Genomic DNA, 12235 nt, shown 5'->3' with positions numbered 1-12235 from the left:
TGTAGGCAATCTGTTCACATGAGTGAGTTCTCCATTTGGCCAGAACCTACCAGATGATCACTGCCAAAGGCCTGGTTACAGGGCTTACATCAGTTGCAAAAAGAACATGGTGAAGGTTGCTCATTTTGTGTAAATTTTCATTTTAATTGACATCGATATTTATCCGTCTAACTAGCCAAGGAAGCATGAAACATTTTTGCTCAGTCTTGGGGAGCCACAGGACTACGGTTTAGAATTTCTGGTGTTGATCATTGACTCATTTGTTGCAGGATTGTTTGCCTCCCTCCACCCACAGCTAAAATTTGGCTGTAGTTTGTGAACGTCTAACATTTATATTTAGAAACAAGGTAAAATACACCACCTTCTGACTACAGACTTAGTTCAATACAACAAGGCAAACAGACATGTGATGTCTGAATGGCCCATTTAAATACATTCTATTCATGAGATGCCAGTAAGGGAATTTCTCACCTGAAAATATAACCTTACATATTCCTCATATAAAGTTAAGCACTTCTTATTAATTTAGATTGATGAAATATAAGAAGCTTGCTTACAGGAAAGAACAATAAAAGTAGATCTTGAAGTATGATGTGGCGAATGTAGCTATATTATGTATTTTCTGCCTTGTGTAAAATTGTATGGAACGAGTCCCAAATTAAAGAAAAATAAAAATGATATTCTAAAAGAATAAAGTACGACTTGCATTGATGTTGTACTTTTCATTACTATTGTACGTCTCAAAGCACTTTACAGTAAATGAAATACTTTTGAAGTGTAGTCACTATCTCTGGTGTAATGTAGGAACTGTGGCAGGTAATCCATGCATATCTCACTCCCACAATCAGCAATATGATGATGACCAGATAAGCTGTTTTTTTTTGTGTGTGTGATGCTGACTGTGGTACAAATATTAGCCAGGACACCAAGGATTACTCCTCTGCACTGCTGCATAATAGTACCATGCGTAACATTTACAACCACCCATTAGGACAGAAAGATGCATCAGTTTTACATCTGATGTGAAAATTGGCTCATTCAACTGCTTCCTCAATACCAAGGGAGTCTCAGCTTCAAGTTTGGTGCTCGTACCATTGAGTGGGATTTGAGCCCACAACTTATTACTCAGAAGCATGCATGTCACCAAGTGAGGCTGGGCTTTTCAATCTGGAAAGGGATTATGTTGGAGCTGGTCAGATAGAATGTGTCACATTGTTAAATTAAAACATAGAAATAATGATAGGACGAGGGAGCATGGGTACAACCTGATTTAAAAAGTGTTTTAAGCTAATTTCAGAAAATTTGTCATTGCAAAAAGGATGGTCAATATGTAGATAAACATCTATATAGTGAGGTGAAGACATATAATTTTCGGGGAGGCAGCAGCCTAATGATTAACCCAGAGACCAGGCAATGTTCTGAGAACTTGTGTTTCAATCCTGCCATGGCAGATGGTGGAATTTGAATCCAAATATTAAAAATAAATCTAGAATGAAGAGTCTAATGAGGACCATAAATCCATTGTCAATTTTCAGGGAAAAAACCCCCATCTGATTCACTAATGTACTTCAGGAAACAAAACTACCATCTCTTCCTGATCTGTCCTACATGTGACTCCAAACTGACAGCAACATGGTTGACTCTTAACTGCCGTCTGGGCAATTAAGGATGGACAATAAATGCCAACCTGGCCAGCTGTGCTTTCATCCTGTGAATGACTCAAAAAAAGTGAAAACTACCTTGGAAGGATTTGTGGTAAGTAAATGTTGTAATGGAACATTCCAAGGATCTCACTCTAAGTGGATGAGTAGCGCCTTCCTCATCTGTCATTATCCCATGATTGATACTACTCCAAACTCTCTCCAGTTATGTTGTAGGTGGATCCAAGAGGAACAGTATAAACACAAAAACACAGTAGCCCAAGGCCTTTCACAAATGTGCAAGACATCCCTATTCCAGCACTTGAATCGCCTCACTTTGAAGGCAAACATACCATTGCCCTTCTGAAAAACCAAGTAAACCGCATCCACTGGTTCCCTCAATCAAGTCTGCTAGTTAATAATTCCAGTAGATTTGTCAAGTATGATTTCCAGTTCATGAACCCATGCTGACTCTGTTCAATCTTTTTACTGCTTTCTGAGTGCTCTGTTGTTAAATATTTTATATTTGAATCTAGCATTATCCCCATTAATTGACGTCATGCTAACTGGTTTATAATTTTTTTTTCTCTCCACTTTTTTATTTGAATAATGGTGTGATGTTAGCTACCCTCCCAATCTATAGGAGCTGTTCCTAAGTTTATAAAATCTTGCAAAATGACCACCAACACCATTTCCTTACCAAACTGATTTCCTTCAGTTCCTGTCTCTCTGACGCCAGGCCCTGTGTTCCCCAGTGTTTTCATAATGTTATTTGTGATGCCAGGGGTTAAGTCACGCCTTTTGCTGTCAGTCACAGCTATTCCCAGTCACTTGCTGCCAGCTAGATGGAATGATATGAGAAAAATTATTTGCTGTGATACCCTGCACTTTCAAGAGCAGCAGTACCATTTAAAAAGCCAAAGAACTGTGAATTCTGTAAATCAGGAACAAACAAGAAGTTGCTGGAAAAGCTCAGCAGCCCTGGCGACATCTGTGGAGGAAAAAGTCAGAGTGAACTTTTAAGGTCCGCGACCCTTCCTCAAAACGACACTACCATTTGTTCACTTTTCCATACTAAAATTGAATTTGGGTTAGTGGCTCCAAATAGTACTCTCTGAGAGAAGTACAGAATTAGCCAAAACAGAAACATTGAACTGAACCTTACAATTTTTTAACTAGGTGCCAATTGCATCAAGTTTTCACTATGTGGCCCAGCATGATTTTTCACAATATCGTACCGAATGTACTTCACTATCTACCTACCTTGACCCTTTGCTGCCCCTCACATCCAATTAAACCACTATCTTACCATGCACCATTCCTAGAACATCTCTCAACTGCTGGAAAATCCTGGAATTGTTGGGTATCTGTGGTGCAGGCACCATCTTTAAAAGACCATTGTGGACCTGCAGAAGCACTGTCAGTCTGGGGCTGCCCTGCTTGTACATTTGCCCCAGTTATGACAGACAAGGGAAATTTGGCATCATACTTTATGGGCAACGAGCTGAAGGTCCTGCTAGTTGGAGTCGTGCATTGGTGAGACCTTCTCTTCCCACAGGACCAGCAGACGGCCATGCCAGCTTAGTCTGAGGTTGCCACCCAAGGCAGTGCAATCTCCTGCCTGGAAGAATGCCCAGCAATGAAGGAAGAAAGTCAGTGACCTTCTCCAGTTGGCAGCATAACTACTTTTCTCTCTTATACTCACTCCATTTTTGTTATTTTACCAACTCCCCGCCCCACCACACCAAGGCTCATGTTCCACCACTCACACTGCTGGCTACATCTTCCCTCATGCACTGCTTCAACAGCACCAACCCGGCATGCCCTCTGCACTTCCTACTCACTCACTCAGGTCACCTCCCCACCTCTGCCAAAATTAACAGCTGTGCCAATCACTTCCACCTCCTTTTACATCTGCCCCCATCCCATTTCAGGAAGAAATAGTCCACAATAGGGCACAAAAAGACAAAATGGGTGGTGGGCTGATCGGCATTGTCTTCCTCATCCTTTATGTGGAAAGCATCCTGCCTCTGACTGCCCCAACTGGCTGGCTGACTGTGTCCAAGGCCTGGAACAAGTACTGGAGGCTGCCCTTGACTTATTGTGCTGGCACCTCCTGAGCAAAGGCTATCCCCCGTTTACTTGACTGAAGACAGCTGTTAGCCATGACAAGCTGCTGGCTTTGTGTCTGCACTAAGTGTCATGGCTATATGGCAGTACAGAGCCTGGTATCTCTAGCTGGGAAGCAAGGCATGGATGCTGTGAGCAGCTAGTAGGCTCAGAGTGAGTAAGTGCTAGGCGAGCAAACAGACAAGCTAGAGATGGACCCTAGTCCAGTCTGTGGGCTTGGTATGTGTCCCTGAATCCAGTCACCCTGCAGCAACATCACTGGGTTGGGATACACTGGGTTAGTTTTCCTGGGAGCAGAGGAGGCTAAGGGGGTTCTTACTGGGTTACAAAATTTTGAGAGTAGATCGTGAGAATCTCTTCCCCATGGCAATCATGTCTAAAACCAGAGGGCATAAGTTTAAGGTGAGAAGTAAATGGTTTAGAGGAGATCTGAGGAAAATTGTTTTCACCAAGAGTTTGGTGGATATCTAGAATGTGGTGCTGGGAGGGTGGTGGAAGCAGATACTTTCGCAGCATTTAAAGAACATCTGTATGAGCACTTTAAACAATGGGGTATGACAGATTATGGACCAAGTGCTTGATTAGTGGGATTACAGAATTATTTTAGTTCAGTATTTGTTGCTTGGTACAGACATGGTGGGCCAAAGGGCCTGTTCCTATGTTGTATGACTCAATGATTTTCCCTAGAGTGGTGGAGGCTGAGGAGTGACCCGATATATGTCTATAAAATCACGAGAGGCCTAGATAAGGTGAATAGCCAAGTCTTTTCCCAAAGATAGGGGAGTCTAAACTAGAAGGCATTGGTTTAAGTTCAGAGGAGAAATATTTAAAAGGGACCTAAGGAGGCAACTTTTTCATGCAGAGGGTGGCGTGAGTCTGGAATAAGCTGCCAGAGGAGGGGATGGAGGCTGGTACAATTACAACATTTAAAAGGCATCTGGACCGATACATGAATAGGAAGGGTATAGAGGATCATGTGCCAAATGCTGGCAAATGGGATTAGAGTAGTTTAGGATATTTGGTCGGCATGGACGAGTTGAACCAAAGAGTCTGTTTTGCGCTGTACACCTCTGAGTTTATAACAATGATATTTGCTGGTGAAGCATTGAAGTGCAGATGTAACTGTAAGTGGATCAGAGGCTGACGCATATCAAATGCCAATGTCTGTGGATGTGGGTTGAGAGTGCTCACGCACTTGGAGCATGCCCTGAGATGGTGGATGCCTAATGTCCAACAGGGCAGAACGTAAACATCTCTTGAAGCAAGAATCTGACTTCCATGTTGAGAATTCTCCACGTCCAGCTTGTTTGGCGAATTTGGTAAAATAGTAAGCTTCATGTTAATGAAGCAAGTTGTGCTGTTAGTAAGGTGTTTAACAATCTATAAACCCCTCAGTGCCAACTTACCTCTGTCCAGCAAGAAATCTACCTCGCTGCTCAACAAATACATAAAAGATGCAGTGAGTTGCTCCCATGCCAAGGTCCATTTTGCTAGACGTCTCAGGAAATCCTACTTTAACCAACATCATTCAGGCCCCTATAAGATTCCACCTGCAATTTAACGATTAATGAAATAATTAATTCAGGATGTTATTTTCCAGTCTGTTCTGCAACAAGTGAAATGTTTGTTTCATGTTTTGCAAATTAGACTAACTGAGATCCTTTCATTGTGCATGTAATTTGATTTTTCTGCACACTTGCAAATAATAAATAAGATCAAGTCTCGGTAGTTTTGGAATTGTGAAATATTTGATTAAGCTTTGGGTGTGTTCTGTGTCATTACCTACTTTGGTGAGCTGTAAACTGGAATTGTTTTCGAACATGGAATACTCCCAAAATTACTTGCTAATGCTGCAGCTCTTTAGAAAGCTGTGTGTTGTTGAGTTTGGAATACTTGACCCTTCCTATATAGGGGTGTGTGCTGCAGCTGTGAGAAGCCCTGCTCCGAGTTCTGTTGTTGGAGTAAAATAAGTGAATCAGCATTTACGAGATCACAAGATGATCATATCTGAGGAAGGTTATTTGGGCCAGTTTAATTTACCATCTTAAAAACCCAGATTACAATATCTAAGTTATTTCTAAAACGAATTCAACGTTTCCATGTTTGTTATTCTGTTCATTTCTGTGTTAAAAAGGGAAAAGAACATTTTGCACTTGTGCACATTCCAGAGGGCCTCTCTGGGGCATTAACCACCAAAATTTGATAGCAAGTAACATCATACAGGTAGCCAAAAGCTTGTTAAGAGTTGTATGCTGTCTCTTTCCCTTGAAAGACACGCAGAGAGATGTTTAGGGATGGATTTCTAAAGTTTGGGGCTAACTGTTAAACTGCCAATAATAAAATGGTTAAAGGAGGAGGCTGGAGAAGGTTGCATAGATAGAGAGGGACCAGGCCATAGCGAGATGTTAATTTTTAACTCAATGTGTGACTTAAACAGAAATCAATAAGCATGGGTGGTGAATAGGATTTGCTGCAATTTGGAACATAGGTAGCAGACTACAAGAAGACCTTAAGTTTATGCAAGACAGGATGTCTGTCAAGAGTATGTTGGAATGTCAAGTGTAAAAATTACAAATTCTTAGTTTAGGGTTTTGGCAATGGATGAGCTAGGCTGGGGTTGTGTTCAAAGTAAATAGATATATTCATAATAATGGCACAGATTATATGCTTGGAAACCTGTCTCTGGGTCAGATAGTGGTGCCAATATTGTAAACAATCTGGTTCAACCCAAGACATTTCCTAAGGAGAGGGATGTGGTGGGAACTGAAGAGAATGGCTTCCTTTTGCCTGTAATTTCATTGGAGGAAATCTCTATTCACCCAATGTCTGCAGTTCTGTTATGGGGAAAGGTTGAGAACGGTGGAGGTGACATCAGCTGGGTGTAGTCAGTGAAACCCTGGCAGTGTGTGTTTGATTTATATCACCAAAGCAATAAGAAATAGGAAGGGACCAGTACTGGATCCTTGGAGTGCTGGAGATGAATTGGCACAGCATAGGCAGAGAAGCCATTGCAGTTGATAGTGGAGCAGTAGGACTGGAATCCAGTGAGTACTGTCCCAATCATCTGGACAGCAAAGGAAAGAAATTGGAGAAGGTTTGTGTGGTCAAAGACTGCAGGCAGGCCCAGAAGGATGAGGAGAAAAGCATTTATGATTTTGATAAGAGCTGTTTGGTATTGTGACAGGGGAGAAAACCAGATTGGAAAGAGTAAAACCTGGAGGTCTGTGAATAATGGGCATGTATTTGGTAGTGATCACATGTTCAAGGGCTTTGAAATGGAGGGTAAGAATTTGGAGTATGCTGTTTGTGAGGATGGAGAGGTCAAGACTTTATTTGAAGGAGAGAGTGATAATGGCAGATTTGGAGACAAGAGTGACAATCCTTGAAGTGAAAGAACTGTTAATTATATCTGCTAACACAGGGAGCATGAAGGGAAGTCAGGTGGTCAGCATCTTAGTTGAAATAAGACCAAAGGAAGAGGAAATAGGTCAAGGTAAACAAAGGTGCAAGTTCACTGTTAGAATTGGAAACGTCAAAGGAAGTTTGAACAGTGGGTTAGTAAAAAGAGAGAAGAGGCAACTGATTGGAGATGCACATGGAAAGGATAGTAATAAGGCATAAGAGAGCAGGGTTTAATAAGATGATCTGCAGCAGAGAAAAGATGCTGATGTAATTTCCACATTCCAAGATGATCTTGGAAAAGTTGGCAGTTTTGGTAGAAGAAATCAGGACCTGATCATGTTTTCTGTGATCCAGACATGTCTATGTATGAATAGCAAAATCAGTTTAGCAGCAAACACTTTGTCCACGTCCCTTGGAATTAAATTGAATCACATGTGGCACCCTTCAGATTCAAATGTGCCATGAGAGAGGGTCAGGATTAGGATAAGGAGTAGGGACCAAACCTCTAGGTGTGGACTGAATGTGGTGATCAGTAGCTGCAGAAATCTGTGTAAAGTTGGGGGCCAAATACTAGTTATTTGGGATTATGAATGTTTAGTTGTAAGCAATTTGGAACAGAGTTTATTTTTCCAGAGGCACATATAGGATTGGAAATAACAAAAAGGCTTGGGTAGTGGGCAATACAAGAAAGTGATCAGAGATAGCCTCACCTGTGATTGACATTTCCCTTGGCAACCTCACTTTCTCCCAGTTCTCCATTGCCCAAGGTAAAAGTATAAGTCACCAGCTCAAAGTCACCCTAAAGCATGAAAGAATTGATGCCATTGACTGGGAGGAGGAAGCTGCCAATTGCTTGGCATGACACCTCCTGATCGGTCAAGGTGCCAGTCACTTCAAGACTGAGTGATGGCTCAGTGACAGTGGAGGAAGGAGTAGGAAGTGAGCCCAGAGCTGCAAATGTCATTTCCCGCTCAACAGTGGGCCCCTACCGTGGAAAAAACGTGCAGAATCAACAGGGGGTTTCACAGTGTTTTGAGGACTCGGCTAGCCTGATAGGTGTCATCAATTCCAAAGACTGCCAATACACCATACAAACTGAAGGTTCAGTCCATAGCACTTTCAAATCACAACACGTACCTTTACCAGTTCTAACAGGTTAGTGATAAATCAGAATGCTGCTGCTGAGTATTGTATTCTTCTAACATTACATTTTAGTTTAGGATTATAAATAAAATCCAATTAAACATACTTATTATTGTCAAAAGATCTGAAAATTTAAATATTGTTCCCATCACTCAATCATCTGCATTGAGATTATAATAAAACAAATCTGGCTGTTTCAACAACAAAACTACTTTGTTCTTCTTTCATGTTTAATCGACTTGTGGTTTGGCAGTGGCAAAAGAAATGTACCTCTGGCTAATGATTTAGGATCTGATCCGAATTTTATTTTTTAAAAATCTTCACTATGCTACAGATTGTCTAAAAATGTATGGTGTGTACGAGTTCTGTATACTGTACAGCAGCTACACTGGAAATACATTGTAATTCCCGTCCTTTTTGTCCATCGTTATACGGTCAACTGCATCTTTGCCTGGAAACAAAACTTTATCAAATATTGTTTGAATGCTCCTGGAAATTTCCTGGGGATGGTTTTTCCACATTAATGGCATGACATAAATGCAATTTATTATTGATAAATTAAGAAGCTTTTGTTTTAACTTCAGTAATTTGTCAAACTTCAGATTCAATGACATCATCTTAAAGTCTGGATTTTTGTTGTATGAACTGGATAAATAAACAGTGTTATGTTTAAAAGGTTAATTCCTTATTTAATAAATTTGGTTCAAATGCATGAAAATTGTTATTAAGGTTGGGAACCATGGTGTCTATTCCTTTTACTGTAGTTGGTGGAGGTCTTGTGGCTCGCGGTAGAGTCCCCATTTCTGGGCCAGAAGCTCCAGTTTCAGGTCCCTGCCAGGACTTGCCAGCCGTAGAAGGAACATCATGGCACAGGTTTAACAGCCTGCAAACTCTTCCAGCACTTCCCCAGTATTTCCCCAAAGGAGGAACTGTGTGTGAAGATAGGTGAAGTTAAAGAAGAACGTGGTTTTAGGTGAGGTCCAATAGGATCTGAACTAACATTGCATAAATTCACAATCTTAGAATAGAATCCCTACTTGTGGAAACAGGCCCTTAAGCCCAACAAGTCCACATCAACCCTGAGAGCATCCCCCTGTAACCCACTTCATCTACACATCCCTGCACACTACGGGCAATTTAGCATGGCCAATCCACCTAGCCTGCACATCTTTGGACTGTGGGAGGAAACCGGAGCACCTGAAGGAAACCCACGCAGACGTGAGGAGAATGTGCAAACTCCATACAGACAGTCGCTCAATGGTGGAATCGAACCCAGGTCCCTGGCGCTATGAGGCAGCAGTGCTGGCCACTGTGCTACCCATGTTGTTGTCATATTTCACCCCAAGATGAGCTTCTGACCATGAGAACAAATTAGGCCTGCATTCACTGGATTCTAGAAGAATGGGAGGTGATCTTACTGAAGGACATAAGATCCTGAGGGCATTTGACAGGAGGGATGCTGAAAGGATATTGATCCTTATGAGAGGAACTAGAACTAAGGAACACTTTAAAAACACAGGATCTCCCATTTAAGATGGAAGGGAAAGAGGGCGATCAGTATTTTCCATTTGTCGGAGAGTGGTGAAGGCAACGTTTTTGAATTTTTTAACCTGTTGATTTGAATAGATTCTTTACTGCCAAGGCAGTCAGAGAGTATCAGGGTTGGACAGGAAAGTAGAGGTTGCAATCAAATCAGCCATGATCTCAACAAATAGAAAAGTGGGCTTGTGGGTGGAACAGCTTCCTTTTACTCCTAATTCTTAGGTTTCCATGTTCATGGCAAGGCCATCAATAAGGATACTGACATCAACCTCTGTAACATTCTCCAAATCCACCACCAAAAAAGCTCACGTACTTCTGAAACTCTCATCCGTGTTCTTTTATCACCTCAAGACTTGACTATTTCAAGACCTCTCTGGCCTGGTCATTAATATTGCAGTGTCTGTAAAGTCCTCATAGTGAGAATGTTCTGACACTTAAACCAGTTTCACCCTGCATATGCTCTCAAGGAGCATTACTCATCCTAGGAACTCCCGATAATAGAAGCACCCTTTAGATCCTTTGTGATCGGGTTCCATGAGTACTCAGATGTTGGAAGTGACAGGAACATGGACCTTAAATCCAAGGATTTTTCTGAGAGGTTCTCCTGGCTTTTACTATGTACATCAGTGATTCCTGTCATATGCCCAGCAAAGTTCTAACAGCTGAGCAGGAGCAGCTCTGCAGAAATTTCAGACCAAATTATTTATGCATTTGTAAATTTAACTTATTGATGAGTCGTAGAAAATGCAGAACATGTACTGCTATTGGAATGGTCACATCCAAACCCTAACTGTTATGTAGACATATGTAATTTATTAAGTGCAGAATGTCAAAGTCCATTTAACATGAAACTAACCTCAGCTGTGACAGTAGAGGAGATCCCTGTGGTATTATCATGGCTGCGTAGCAACAACTCACTGCACTAACCTCTCGTGCCTACAAAAGACAAGTTACACAATCGTAGAACACCAGGAACGTTTTTGAAAACGGTGATTATAATACTTCTAAGAAAAGCCAATGTTTTTAACATTTTGAAAGAACATACAAAAGATTGTTAACTTATATGTTTTGGTCGAAGGATGTGGGTTATGAAAATTATCTGGCAACTGTACGAATAAAATTCATATCACAGTGACTATAAAATGCTACAGCCTAGGTTTTCATGCACCTTTCAGAATAATTATTTACCAGTTGAACCAATTTATTATAACCCTGCCTTTTGCAAAGCAAGAGGAAAGGTTGCTATGAAGGAGGGGTGATTGAAAGATTTCCAGTATTCAGTATAATGCATGAGCAATTGGGAATGAGTTAATGCACTGGAGTATTTGAATGACAATTGCTGTGGTCAGACTTTTGGCTGGTACTCTGCTGTTGCCCTGTTTGCAGTTGAAAGTTTTCTTCCCACCAGACTGGTTTCAGATGCCATGAATGCAATAAGACGTTTCATTAAAATTTTGAACTCTTTCCTCCAAACAGACTAAGGACATCTGCCACATTATTTTGACAGCAGATAAGCTTAGTACAGTTAAAATGTTTTTCTTAATATTATTACCAGATACACAGCAGTATTGAGTTTACATTAGTGAGAAATGCAGCTTTCATCTGGTATCAAAATGGCAATGTCCTTTTTAGGAATTTTTCAACGTTTTTGAAGGCTGCAATTGTGCGAAACAGGCTGGTCACATTAAAGTAGAAAGGGGTCACATAACTTGGATTGATTCATGTGTGCACAAGATTTACCCTGATGGAGTCATACTGATCTTTGTTTCTTTTGTGTGTAAATTAAGTTTCAAAATTGGATGCTTTGCAACAGTGAATGTTCGAGAAAGAACCCAATGGATCTGAAGGGAGAAGTGAAGTGGGGAAGATTGACAGCCTGGCAATCAGCCTCAGGAGAAAGTGCTCACAAAGAGAGGACTTTTATTGCCCGGGTATGAGGGGTCAGTTACAGGGTGTAGTCAGGATCAGTCCACCCGGAAAATAGGTCAGAGGCAGTCACAGCAGCTACTGTGGGGACAGTTTCAAAGCCCTACCCCACACTGTGGTACTTGGCCTCAGTTACAATTTTAAAAACTATTCCCTCTAGCCCTTATCAGCCTACGCACTCCTGATGCCATACTGCATGTCATGTCAAGCTCTCGTTCCAGGTGAAACATTCCCTCATAGGTTTCGTGTTACTTTATATTAAGGAAGGCTTTAATGTGAAACTTTTAACTATTTTTCCTTATTTTTCTCTTTTGTACCTAAGATTTTGTACCTTAAGTACCTTAGTGCATAAAATGGCACTGGGAATGGTGACATTGTACACTGTTCAATGCACTCCTGTATCCCTATACTTTAGTACATGTAACAATAAAATCTAATTCTAGTTCTAACAT

The 12235-nt window shown here is 41.1% G+C and overlaps 1 protein-coding gene and 1 long non-coding RNA gene across 3 annotated transcripts in view; one reads left to right on the top strand and one right to left on the bottom strand.

Annotated features, from left to right (window-relative positions):
- Nucleotides 1-12235, top strand: part of kalrna (kalirin RhoGEF kinase a) — a 693809-nt gene that overhangs the window by 546973 nt on the left and 134601 nt on the right. The gene's annotated exons all lie outside the window — the stretch shown is intronic.
- Nucleotides 1-12235, bottom strand: part of LOC132209821 (uncharacterized) — a 122046-nt gene that overhangs the window by 3938 nt on the left and 105873 nt on the right. Inside the window, exons 4-5 of the long non-coding RNA XR_009445952.1 lie at nt 5177-5320; nt 2341-2481 (exon numbers count right to left, since the gene is read on the bottom strand). This is a non-coding gene — a long non-coding RNA (uncharacterized LOC132209821). The remainder of the gene's footprint in view (nt 1-2340; nt 2482-5176; nt 5321-12235) is intronic.

This window comes from Stegostoma tigrinum, chromosome 7 (genome assembly GCF_030684315.1).
Source record: "Stegostoma tigrinum isolate sSteTig4 chromosome 7, sSteTig4.hap1, whole genome shotgun sequence".
In the NCBI taxonomy this organism is placed as follows: Eukaryota; Metazoa; Chordata; class Chondrichthyes; order Orectolobiformes; family Stegostomatidae; genus Stegostoma; species Stegostoma tigrinum.
The sequence above is the reverse complement of the archived record's forward strand: the minus strand, read 5'-3'. Positions and strand labels throughout refer to the sequence as shown.